We start from the raw sequence: 13,338 nt of genomic DNA, 5'->3' as shown, positions 1-13,338 counted from the left end.
CTTGATTCTTCAGCATCATGTGTTTTAGAGGAACGGTTAAAAGAAGGTGAATACCTTCTTTATATGTTAATGTGTCCTTGAAAAGCCCTGATTTGACTTTGCTTTATGTTCATACATGTCCACGGTTATGAAACTTCTGATTTAGAAAATAATTTTTAAAATATTGTACGGTGGAGATGCTAGAATACTTATCATTTCAAAACCAAAGTTATGACTTTAAATTGGCTTCTCATATTTTCAAACACTTTTAATACAAAGGTCAAGAAATGCATTTAAATTCTTGAACATTCCAACCTATACAAGCAGTATGAGTACTTGTACCACACTTGGAAGTTTTCACTCCTCCCCAATTTCCTCCCCTACTCTTTTTTCCCTTTATTACACTCTATGGTTACTTTTATTGCAAGTTTTCTTTAGAGTCCTCTTCCCTGCCTATGGCTTGCAATGGAAAGAAAGAAGTACCTACAGACTTTACTTAACCTATTAATTACCATTCAGATGCAAGGGGGTGGCTGGAATACGGAATTTTAGTGATACCTTTCTAAAATTAGAGAGTACGAGACACAGAGAAATTAAACATCTCTTTCTTGCTTTTGTCTATTAAGACTACCTTTGAGAAGTACAGCGAGTAGAGGGGCTGGGGTGGGGAACAAACAAAATGAACTCCCACTGGAATTATGAGATAGATTTACTAACAAACATTTTCTACCAAAAGGCAGATTTTTGTTTTTCTTTACTCCAAGACAGAACTGTACGTGGTTGGCAGCAGCTGCATCCTAACACTAAAAAGCAGCCTTGAGTAACTTCAGTACCTTATGTAACACAAGAAATAAAGAATAACCTCAATGTAAAGGACTTTTTATATGCTTACTTTACTGACGATGAACTGTTCTCAATGTAGGAAACGAAATCTTTCCCCACAGAGAAATTCTAACCCAAATTGCTTTTCTTTTAGACTTAACAACGAATTGGAGTAGATTTACTTTTGCTCATTCTTTTATCCATTGGCAACTATTTTTAGATCTCTAAATAAAACAGATTCTGATGACCTTGGGAAAGTCACAAGACCTCAGTCTCAATTGTAAAAGGAAAGGCGTTTTCCACTGTCCTTTCTTTCTCCACCATTTAATGCCAATGCCTAGATGAGAAATACACCGAAAGCCCAGGAGTCCAGGTACCCCCCAAACTTGTGGGGTCTCAAAAAATACTGAATATACTTAAGGCAGTATAATAAAATCTAGGTTGAATTGGTAGTGGTGTGTGCAGGGGTCTTTGGGCCACCCTAAAACCCACCCCATTTGGCATGGCGCTCAATTTCCACAACAGACTAAATCGAGGGCCTCAGCCTGCCAGTGCCGTTAAGGACGGAGAAAAGGATTCTTCGGGCTCCCGTGGAGTTTTGCCTTCTGGTTGAGTACGTCACCAGGTCCCAGGCGGGTGATGTCTGTAGTTGACGAACGATCCCCAGAAAGGCTGGCTGCACACTAGCATGTCCCTGCTAAAGAGCTTGGGCGTAGACTTTCCTGCTTCGAATTCTTGAATGCTCGGAGACCGTAGAGGGGTTTAGCGAGAATCACTCAGCGCCCATGCGATGTTTTGCAAAGGCTAACACAAAGTAAGGTTCTTTTGCACTGTTGTGGTTTGCTGTGTTTCGGCCAGAAAACGGAACCGAAGGAAAGGGAGAAAGCAAGGGAGGGTTCGGAGGCAACCGCGCTCAGGGCTGCACAGTCTGCAGCTTCTGAATCGTGGAGGATGGGACACAGAAGGAGAACACTACGGAGACAGGGGAAAGCTAAGGAAAAATACTCACGCCAATGGGTAAAAGGGAAAAGGTGAGAAGGAATGGAGTAGAAGAGGGAACCAATGGGTGAGAGAGGAGGAGGAAGAAGGGGGAGGGGCAGAAGCCAATGAGAGAGCCGAGACGCGAGCGAGGACGCGGCCCCGCGCTTGCTCTCCTCCCTCCGACTCCAGAGCTCGCGCCTTCCCCAGCTCCCGGGAGACGAAGGCAGGGGCGGGGCCCAGCCCGGCGCGCGGCGCGGGAGGCGTAGCGAGGTGAGGGCGGTCGGGGTGGAGGATAGTGGGGAGGGAGGCGCGGGTGCGCGCGCGCGCGCGCCCTGGCGAGACTGCGCCGCCGCTCCACCCCCGGCCTAGTGTGTGGTTGCGCGCGCGCGCGCCTGCGTTCCGGCGGTGCGCGCCGGGAGAGATGCTGAGGTAAAGTTCGGGAGAGAGAGAGAGAGATCCGTCAGCTTGAGGGAGCCCGAGTGGCCGCCATTACTGAGCCCCGCGCGGCGGCAGGCGCGGGGGAAGGGGGGAGGGACGGGGCCACCTTTGGTGGCTGGGAGGGAGGGTGGGTTACCCGGCGGCGAGAGCCGTAGGGCTTAAGGTTTCGGGGCGTGTGTGCTGGGGAGCGCGGGGGAGGTGGCTGAAGGGACGCGGAGCTCGGAGAGCGCGCCGGGGAAGAGAGGCGAGCAGAGAGTGGAGGAGGCGGCGGCGGCGGCGGGAGCGCTCCCCAGGAATGTCGCTGCCGCCGCCACCGCCGGGACCGCTGCCGCTGAGGAGACGGAGGAGACCTACTGTGTTAGGTAGGACCATGCGACCCCCCCCCCTTTTCGCTCCTGTGTGGGCCTGCCCTCTCGCCCCCTCCCCACCTCGCCAGGGACCCTCGCTGCCCGGCTTAGTCGCCGCCGCCGGTTGTAACCAGTTCAAGGGGCTGGGGCCCCGCAGCCGCGGAGGGAACCTGGCGCCGCGCTCCGTCCTCGCAGGCGAGGCGGGGGTGGGGGGAATACGGTCGGCGTGAAGGGCAGAGCAGCCGGGGGAGGGGGTGCTTTCCCCACAGGTGACGGGCTGGGGTCGACGAGGGCCTGGTGGTGGCCGGGTGCGCGTCGGCTCCGCCAGCCGGCCGCTCTCTCCGGTCGCCTTGACTTGCCCGGGTAAGTAGGGTTGTGTCTGTGGGCTGGGTTGCCTCTAACGAGTTCCACCTGGAAGGGGGAAAGGGGGGTGGACTCATATTCGCGGAAACACGATCTTCGTTGCAAACTTAGCCGCCTTTCAGGGGACTCAGCCCTTTCACTTTTCCTTATCTCCCCCACTCCGCCTTGGGTTCTCTCCACCAATTCCCCTGCCGCTGCTAAAAGTCGGGGCACGATGCGAGAAGTTGCACTGCGCCACCAAAACGGAGTCCTGTCGATGGACTCGGTGGGTTGAGGCTTTGACACTGAGTTTTCGCTAGAATAATAGTCTCCAGATTCTTCCTCTGTTTCCACTAAAGAAAAGTATCGGGGTGGGGGTGGGGGACCGCTCGGGAGCGCGCGCGCACTTATCCACACAGAAATGCACTCACTCCCTCACACCCTCCCTCTACAGCGTTATTAGAAATGCAAGTAAGGTGGAGACTGTGGGTGTAGCTGAAGCTGAAAGGTGTTCAGAAGTAAAAGCAAACTGTTAGGACGTTTAGTAAGATTTCGAGAAAGTTGTAGGGGAGACGCTTATACTTGGGCCATATGACAGAGATCCAGTTTGGGCCCGTGTTTGTATACAGAAATTTAAATGTTTTAAAGCTGCACCAAAATAGGCACGTAGGTGGTGTGTACACACGTTGTTAAGTTTAAGTACCCAACGATACCACTGAAAGAATGTTCAGGGGTAAAACAGTGAAATACGTCGCTGTATTTACTGGTCTTTGCCTATGCTGCCTTCTACAGGTGTTGGGGGTGGGGGTTGCCGGTTCCACTTAACAGTAATCCAGAACCAAAATTCAATCTGAACAGTACATTAGAGGGGTGTTTGTTGATAGTGAGGATCTCATTCAATTCAGGGAAGTTTAAAGAAATATCCCAGGGAGTATTTAAATCTCCGTCTTAAAATGGTTCTTTTAACAAAAAAATGCTGTACTTAGATGCAACTATTCGGAAAAACATTTGGTTAATTAAGATGCTATTATGCATCTGGAAATGTTTTACTGTCAATTCCAATTTATTTGACTCTAATATGATAAGGTTGTGCTCTATTTTTAGATATATGTGCGTACCATATAGGCAACCTACTAGACTGCTTTCATTTTTAATTATTTTCTCATTTGTGGCTCTTACATATATTCTTTGTAGTTGACCCATATTTCTTGTATCTATCATAGAGTAAAGGAAGAGAGTGTTAAGTGAAGATCAAAAACTTACATAGGCCTTGGAGCATGTATGACTATCGTATGTTAGTCGTATGATTAACGATTGATTGAAAAGCTGGTTATGCCTCTTCATGTAACTTTCAATAAATAGAACTACTGATCTGATTGACTTAAAGCAGAAATTAGTGTGGCACTAGATAACGATTGATTTGGTTGTCATGTGAAAGCCACGTTTTTTAACCCACCCTAGCAGGTCTTACGTTATCATTCTTTGTACATTATAGAGCTTTGTGGAACGGGGGTTACACTTTGATATGAGAATTGACACAGAATTCTGGTATTTTAATAATTTTTAGCACTTCCATTTAAATTACTGTAGCAATTTAAAATATGTATTGCAAAAGTACTGTCCTAATTCTGTCAGATGGTACTTACCCTGAATGCTTTAAAACTCTTTCCCCCTCTTCCTTTTTCTGTTTGAAAGGCAGATTTAATACACTTACTCTTTTAGAGAAAATAAATTATTCTGACCTTGCAAGTTAAAGAGTTTTTAAGGAGTAAAATACTGCATTTACATTCCTTTTTGGAATTTACCATATGTTGTGGTCCATCTTAGAATAGTAGTTTTGTAACTCACTTATTTAAAGTGAAGAAAAAGTTATGTTCCATGCTATACTTTTATAGTTATGTCCTATACTAAACTTTTTCAACATTAGCAGGACTTAAGGTGAAGTGTTGTCTTTAGTATTTACTTTTTTAATATGAAATGGCATGATAGAGATTTTTTGGTAGCTACAGAAGTTTTAATTGTCATGATTTCAGTTTTCATAGATACTATTTTGAGTTATTTGGGCTGTGAGAGCCATGATTTTTTCTTTATGCATCCATAAATTATGCAGATAATATAAATTGAAGAAGCATTGTGAAGTGTTTTGCTTCAGTAATGTTTATGTTCATAAAGATATTTGCGAAATACACTTAAAATACACCAGGGGAATTTAGTTTTTTAGAAGAACTGTGCAGAACCTTTTGATAAAGTGATCTATCATTTGGTGATTTGAGTAATCAAGCTCCTATTTGTTTAAGTGAAGGTTGTTGTAGATAATTTTATCAAACCAAGAAAAGCCATATTAATAAGAAAAATAGTTACAATGGTAAGAATTTTAACTGTAAATTATTTGTTTCTCAGACTGTTCGTTGAACCCATTAAGGATTTTTCCAGAGTATCTTGAGATTTCCTCTAACAACCCACCCTCCCAAACAAGGGCAGCTTCTACTTTTCTGTTAAATGTATTGTACTTAAATATAAGAATTCCTTTGAAAAAAGAAATCACCTGTACTAAAATTTTTTAAAGCCTCGGATTTTTTACACATTAATCCATCTTACCTTTATTTAGCACTTACTCTGTGCCTGGCCTTGATAAATTAGAGATGGTGTTACTCGAACTTACTTAGTTGAAGAGGTAGTTAACTATAGTTATAGGAGTTGAAGAGGTAGTTAACTGTAGTTATAGGGGTAAATAGTTACAAGTACTAAGAGGTGCAGAAAAGAGAACAGCTATTTCTCTCGAGGCTTCTTTGGGAATCCTGTAACAGAAGAAGGAAAAAAAATGAATTTAGATGTTTTAACAGCGGAAGTTTGAATGTAAAAGAGAAAATAAATAAGCTTGGTCTTTTTTCACTATATTTTGGACGTTGACTCTCCACAATATTTGCAGTCAAATAAAATAGGTTGTTAATGTTTGGTCATGTTTGTGTTTTGCTACTTAAAATTAAAACTATTTCTTGGGAAAAAGAGTTATGCATAACTCTAATTTTAGGGGTAAATATGACTAATGTGTCACTTGGTTAGTGTTTCAAGCTTTTCATTATGAAGAATTAATGATAAAAAGTTAGTTTTCATTTTTCTAGCTTCATATTAGATTTAGCCTATTTTATTATCCCTGACCAATATTTTGTTAAGAATTTGAGCACTGTGAGTGATACAAAGGAAATACAAATTATTGCTTTCCTAACAGAACATAGCTTGGGAAGTTTGACAATTTAGGAATTGTTAAGTGCCATTTCAAGGTAGAGTAGAACCATGTACTAGGCAGTACCTACTGATTTAAAAATCAGTGCTAAAGAATTTAGATAAAGGAGATAACATTTGGAAGTTTCATTAACATTAGGATTGGGATAAATGAGGGAGGAAAAGGCTTTCAGGTAAGTTGGTGATGTGGGACAAAAAGCAGAGAGAAGTAAAGGGTAGGTTGGCAGTTGAGGGGGAAATATAAAGTAAAAATATAATAGCATCATTGATTTGTACTGTATGAGACAAATTGAGAGATTTGGAGAAAAATATGGGAAGTATCAGAAGGAATGATGGAGAAATAAATAATGTTTGCCTTACTATCTGGTCTCCTTGCTGGATCTTGGCATTGTTAAACAGTCTTGGAAAAACTCCTACCTTGGCTGTTTCTGGTAAGAGTATAGCTCATTTTCTTCCTGTTGATCCAAACTTTTATGTTTTTTCCCCTACATTGGGCTTTTTAGAGCCAAGATAATAATTTACCTATCTATCTGCCTATTGGTTGACTACAGAACTAGTGAAAATTAACATTCCTATGATCTGGGAAATTGGAAGATCCAGATTTCATTCTTTTTTACTATGTAACCCTTTGGATGTTTCTTTCAAGTATTAAATCAAATGGTGTTTTAAATACTTTTCTAAAGTTTATGTTCTTTATTTGTGTTACTAGTCTTGACCTTGCCTCATTTCATTAAGTATATTTTCATTTGTCTTCAGAAATAATGTTACCTGAAACTCAAGTGATACCACCATTTACTGCTAAAAGAGATTAGTTTGTCATAAAGAAATATTGACTTTTTTGTCTTTATTTTTTGTATGGAGCAGCTGATCATCAAAGTCTTTGTCTTGATTTACTCTTTTTAGTTTGGTTATAGTTCAGGTGCTTTAAACTGTATCCATCCATCTCTTGAGCTTTGTGCCCCAGTAAATCTAACTTTGTATTCCACTTTTAGTCTATAATGTCTTCCTATTGCTTATTACAAGGTCTAATTTGTTTTTGTCCTTGAAGACCCTTGGTAGCCGTGTCTTGTATCTTCAGAAATAAAAGAAATAAGGACGGTCTCTACTTTCCATCATGGCAACTGTGCTCTACCACGCTACCCTAATCACACACCTGAAAGGACTTATGTTTTAGATGCAAATCCAGCTTATTTTTCAAAGTTCACTCAGATCTTTTCTCTTCACTGAAACTTGAAAGTCTGCAGGTGATGGCCTCTGGGCACAATTCACCCTTCTGCCTGCTTTTGTATAATGGCTTTTTACGTTTTGAAATGGTTAAGGAAACAATTAAAAGAATATTTTGTGATATGTTAAAGTTACATGCAATTCAAGTTTCAGTGTCCATAAACATACCATGATTATTCCCTTATGAGCTATTATGTATGGTGGGTTGTGGGGAGGGGTTTTTGTTTTGTTTTGTTTTGTTTTGCGCTATGCGTTCAGATTTGAATAGTTGTAACAGACATTGTGTGGAACACAAAACCTAAAATATTTACTGTCTGGTCTTTTACAAAAAGCTTTCAAAGCTCTGATCTATTCCATTAAGTGCTGATTTTTCGTTTATTTGAATTACTATTGAATTTATCATTTCCGTTACTTTTGTTTTTGAAGCTTCTTAGAATTAGTGGGTAAAGTGCTTCTGAGCCTATTTTTTTAAAAACCTGTACCTCCTTTTTAGTTTATACCCCTTCCTAAGATTCCTACTTGACCTGTTAATGTCTCCATCATTAAGAAAATTGTTAAACCACCTAATGTAGTTTGTTTAATGAAAATAATGGTTTCCCACCAATATAGCTTTGCAATATTGAATGTCAGATTATTGTACATCCTTTTCCCCACTTCACACTTCTCCGAAGTGAGGAGAAGGGACTCAGTCCTTTGGAAGGGAGGCGAGCATATTCATAGCACTGGTTTAGTGGACTTCTCTATACATACCTTTGTACCCTGTCTCAAAACCTCTGACGTGAAGCTAAAGAGATAGTGGCTAAGCCCAGTAAATACTTAATGAGTTGTTTACATAGGTTGATAAAAATGAAATGACCTTTGGTTCACCACAGAATAAGGAAGTGGTCTAGAGAGAGTTTAGAATAACTTTCATACCAAGGCCTGCCTTGCCTCAGTGATAACATGTTGAAGCACGTATTGATTAAATAATAAGGTAGGCAGTTAATCTATTTAGGAATGGTTTGGGATGGTTATTGGTTCTCAAATATTTTGTTAAGTGAAACTTTTTTTAAAGTAGTACATTTTTGAAATATGGAAAGGTAAAAATGGCTAAAAACAATTATGTTTGCCAAGTAGAGCTTTTGGGGAGCTTCCAGGGTACTGCCTGCTTAGACCCTCTTGGAAATCCTTCCATTGAACTGTGAGGGTCACTGTTTATAAATCTATAATTTGCATTAATGAGCAGATTATTTCTTGGAAAAAAGCTGGACTTTTTATAAGAATATTCTGCTATACCAGACTTTATGGGTCCATAGCATTATGTGATTTTTTGTTAATTGTGTCTAAAAATATGACTTCAGGATTGCTTAGTGACTTAGGATCTAAATCTGGAGATTGATTCATTCAGTCGCCAAATATTTGAGCACCTGCTGTGTGTCAGGCACTGCTCTGGGTTCTAGGAATATGGTAAAACAAACAAAATTTTCATCCTAAACGTTTAATCATAAACCCTAACAAGATATGCTTCTAGGTTATTTATATTTAGTTACTATGTAAATTGGTGAAATTTTTAATAGATTCTCCTTATTCACCTGATTATAGTCTTATCTAATGATTAATTCATAGGAATGATGACTTTTTTAGTGTTCCTTTCACCCTGAAGATTGTGTATTTATGTACCTTGGTAAAAAAAATATGGAATGTGATCAACTCTCCTACAGGTATTACATTGTTTAATTACTTAGCTACCTTATATATGTTAAAACGGCTTTTTCATTTCCTCTTGTAGTTTTTCACAACATTGACGAATTTGTCAGTGAAAATGAACAACATTAAGAGAAGTAACAGTATGTCAGTATTATACCGTATTCATCTTTTAGTACCATTTAACATTTTTGTTCTTAAACTATTGTAGATAAGTTTACCTGAGATTGTGGGATATACAGGGTCTGGCACTAATAACACCACTTTTTTATTACAAACTCATAAGCGTGTAATTCTGTAATATAGCAATATTGCACTCAAGTATACCATATCACATTTTAGGTGAAATGTTCAAATTAAAATTATAAGTTTTGACACCCATAGTATTACCCTACAAATCACACTCAAGTAAGCCTTACTTCTGCTGGACCCTGTATGATAATCTTTGGGCTTGGGTGTTTCTTCTCTCTAATATCTGTTTATATAAGGGATATCTCGTTTATTTCACTTACAGAAGATGGAGCACATAATTATAAAATTTCTTTCTGTGTAATTAGGTCTTGAAAAATATAATTTCCTATACTGAATATTTGATTTTTAAAATGTGTTAAGAATAAAAATTAGATCTGAATATATTGTTACAGATTATAGCCTTCATTCTGACAGCTTAATTTTTGACCAAATTTTTAGTGCCTTAAAACTTGTATATATTTTCTCCATAAATGGATTTATAAAACATTTTAGATTAATAAATTACAGCACTTATTTAGTAAACATAATATACTTCACTTTTTTGTTTGCCATGGGATGAAGAACATTTTGATTTTAATATATGTTATAGGATTCGTGCATTTATTGAGTGGTTGCTATGTGGGAAGACCCTGTTGTAGGCTCTTGGGATGTATTGGTGAAATAAAAACATGTGTCTTTGTGAATCTTTATTAAACCTGAAGTAAGGTGGGGAAAGGGATAGAGTTAATAATAAAATAAAGTAAGTTGTATAGTGAGTTAGTAGGTAAGGAGTTAAGTGGGGGTGGGGGTTGGTGGGGAGGAATTAGGAAAAGTAAGTGCAAACACAAGAACATGCTTAATGAGTCAAGGAACTGTTGTTCATTGTTCCTTATTGTGACTGGAGTAGAATGAGAGTGGGGCCAATAGTAGCTCACAGAGATGGAGAAGGACGATCTCACAGTAAGCCATTGAAAGGACTTGTTTTCTTTTAGGAGCCACTGGAAAGAGTTGAGCAGAAGAATGGGAGGCTCTAACTTATGTTTTAAGAGGAACATTCTGGATGTTCTGATGGGAATAAACTGGGGGAGGGGAGAAGAAGCGGAAGTGGGGAAGTTAGTTTAGAAGCCTTGGAAAATTCTAGGACCATAGATGATGGTCAGAGTTACAGCAGTAAAAGTAGTGAAAAGTGATAGATTATGGATGTATTTTGAAGATAGATCCAGTAGGAATTTCCTGACCGTATAATTTTCAAGGTTAAAATATTCTTTAAATTGCAGTTATTAGTGAATGCAACAGTTTTGTGGAAAAGTACAAACAAAATTTTAGTTTAAATACAAAATTACTAACCTCTTTTTTAAAGTTTCCAAGATACCCTATAGAACTTCAAAAAAACCCTTTTTTGCAGAAAGCCACTTCATGTTATTAAAACTACAATAAATGGAGCATGTTACATTTGAATGGCTTAGTAGAAATGTCTTAGGAAACTTAGTTGTACAGATAGCTTTATTTCAGCAGACAATTCTAGGACATTTGACTCAAATTATCCATTATATTCATTTCTTTAAGGATAATTAATCTAAACATTTTCTTGAAATAAGATTATGCAAGTTATTTAAAGGCCAAATGAGAAACTGCATTGCAGACTAGTAAAAGCTTAATAACAAAACTGTTCTAATGCTTAAAGATTGTTCATTAAGAGACTCTTCTTAACTCTAACTTTGAGTATGTCATTGCTCCTGTTGTCTTGGTTTACTTGAGTGAAAATAAGCATGATGCTACAACTTAGAAAATGAGAAGTTATATTAAAGTTACATCAGCCCTGGCTGGTGTAGCTCAGTGGATTGAGCGCGGGCCTGCGAACCACACCGTCGCGGTTTGATTCCCAGTCAGAGCACATGGCCTGGGTTGCAGGCCAGTTCCCAGCAGGGGGCTCACGAGAGGCAACCATACATTGATATTTCTCTCCTTCCCTCCTTCCCTTCCCCTCTAAAGATAAATAAATAAAATCTTTAAAAAAATAATCAAATGTAGAAAAGATATAAATATTACCATTAAACATATTTGAAAGGAATTTTCAAAATAAACATCCCGCACATGGACATTGGCCATTAGTTTAATTACTGGTGTACATAACAAAACAATGGATTCTTTCTCTGCATGGTAGGAAAAAATACCTGGGTTAGTGAGTAGAGGACAATTTTGACTTGGATGTTGAGGACCAGTAAATTCATGTATTTATAAAACTACCCAAGTGTATGAAATTAAACTCCTTTTCAATCTATTAACAGTCAACCTCATGAAAGCTGTCTTTCTCCATGTTTAGGTGAGTAACATACTCACGTAAACAAATGGCAAAATATTTTTGAGGGCAGGGTGGGGGCAATTTTTTTCTAGTCTAGGGTTTCTAAAACTTTTTTAAAATCTGAAAACACTTTCCTAACTAAAAAGCTTCTGAGTTAAGTAAACCTGTAAATCAGATAAAGAAAGCACTACTCTTTTGAGAGAGTTGAAAGGAGAAAGCAATAGTTTGCTCAATATTCTTCTTTCCTACCCCTAGGTGAAAGAATTTTTCCACAGTTTGAAAATCATTACTGGTTGACTCATGACAAGCTCTTGAAGCTGACTTCAGAATACCAGCAGGTAGCCCACCTATGAGAGCATTCTTAGAAAGGACATGGATGTTCCTTACTGTATCTGATTGGTAGTTTATTGTGAATTTTCTGTGAAAATCATAAATGCATAAATGCAGATCTAACTTATTTTTAATTACAATTTTAATATTCATGATTCAGAGACTGCTGCTATCAAATTAATTGAAGTCTGTCCAAGCCTTATTATTAAAATTTGTCCTCCATATAATATAGTTTTATTTCTCTTAGATAAAAAGCTTACCAGTTTTCAGTAATGAAAGGGTGATGACTTCATGACTCCATTCATCTTTGTTTTATAATACATTTTGTGACAGTGTATTGTTTCTGCTCTTATAATCTGTAACTTGAGATAGAAAGCTATCTCACTATTTTGAGGGTTATATTATAGGAGAGCGGAAATGAGTTTTAATGTGTTTGGATAAGCATAAAGAAATATTAATAAAAATATGACTGGCAAGGATTTTATTTGTAGTTGAAAAATGTCTGCAGTACTCAGGTCCTTATGGCATAGTCTTGTTATATCTCTATTAACAACTTCGTCTTCAACTGTGGAAGGCAGAGGACCGTCTTTGAATTGCTCTTAATATTTAGAATAGGTATTTATTTAAGAAAGGGTTTTATGTAGTTCTGTTTGTATTGTTTAATAGAAATACTCCCTTAGGTAATCACTAGATAAGTTTTCTTTTGATGTACATTTTAAAGTGTATTGTCTGCAGTCTTTGTTTTTCTAGTAAGGAAAGATAGACCTCATATTCTACTGTTTTCAGTTGTTTCCCTGTTAGTTATGGAATCGTGCTGTTTTCACCAACTAGTTTCCCTTTTTATCACTGTGTATAACTTTGTCTAGTTAATTCACTGTTTTCTTTTTGGTAAATAACCATAAATAAAGAGTCCAGTTGTTCTTTTATTTAGGTTTAGGTGACCTAAAGTTTAGGTAGAGAATGTTGAACTTGTTGCTAAGTGCAAACCCCAATTTTACCAGATTAAGATTTTTACAAAATTACAAAGAAAAAAAGAAAGTTAATGGGATTAGATGGGACAGTCCTAATTTAAAAAGAAAAAATCTTCACCCAAGGATATGTTTATTGATTTGAGAGGGGGAGAGAGAGGATCAAATTAAGAAATGAAACTATTTATTAAACACCATTTTTTTTGCTAGGCACTTAACATTTGAAAAAAATTGTTTAGTTCTTAAAATTTGTATAGATAATGTAGCCCCATTTTATAGATGGGGAACCATGCTTCAAGACATGTAGGTCTTTACTGTTTAGACCTACTATCTTTAGGTCTTTACATAAACAAGGATATGATAGTCCTACTTGTAATTGATTGTATTTATTCCTAGTTTTCTATTTCTTTTGTTGCTCCTTCAACATAATAATCTATTTATTACAAAG

The 13,338-nt window shown here is 38.3% G+C and overlaps 1 protein-coding gene across 3 annotated transcripts in view; it reads left to right on the top strand.

The window, feature by feature from the left end:
• Nucleotides 1–2,115: 2,115 nt before the first annotated feature.
• ARHGAP5 (Rho GTPase activating protein 5) overlaps nucleotides 2,116–13,338 on the top strand; it is a 68,486-nt gene continuing 57,263 nt past the window's right edge. For 2 of the 3 annotated variants that reach the window (XM_037050262.1, XM_037050260.1), the window contains exon 1: nucleotides 2,353–2,582. The gene's annotated coding sequence lies outside the window, so the exon portion shown is untranslated. Of the gene's footprint in view, nucleotides 2,212–2,352; nucleotides 2,583–13,338 lie in introns of those variants that run through there. The other variant, XM_037050261.1, reaches the window with a different exon arrangement.

Source organism: Sturnira hondurensis, unplaced genomic scaffold (assembly GCF_014824575.4).
Source record: "Sturnira hondurensis isolate 20B ecotype Veracruz unplaced genomic scaffold, ASM1482457v3 Scaffold0006655, whole genome shotgun sequence".
NCBI classification, from domain to species: Eukaryota; Metazoa; Chordata; class Mammalia; order Chiroptera; family Phyllostomidae; genus Sturnira; species Sturnira hondurensis.
Note: the sequence above shows the minus strand (reverse complement) of the source record. Positions and strands in the feature narration are given on the sequence as shown.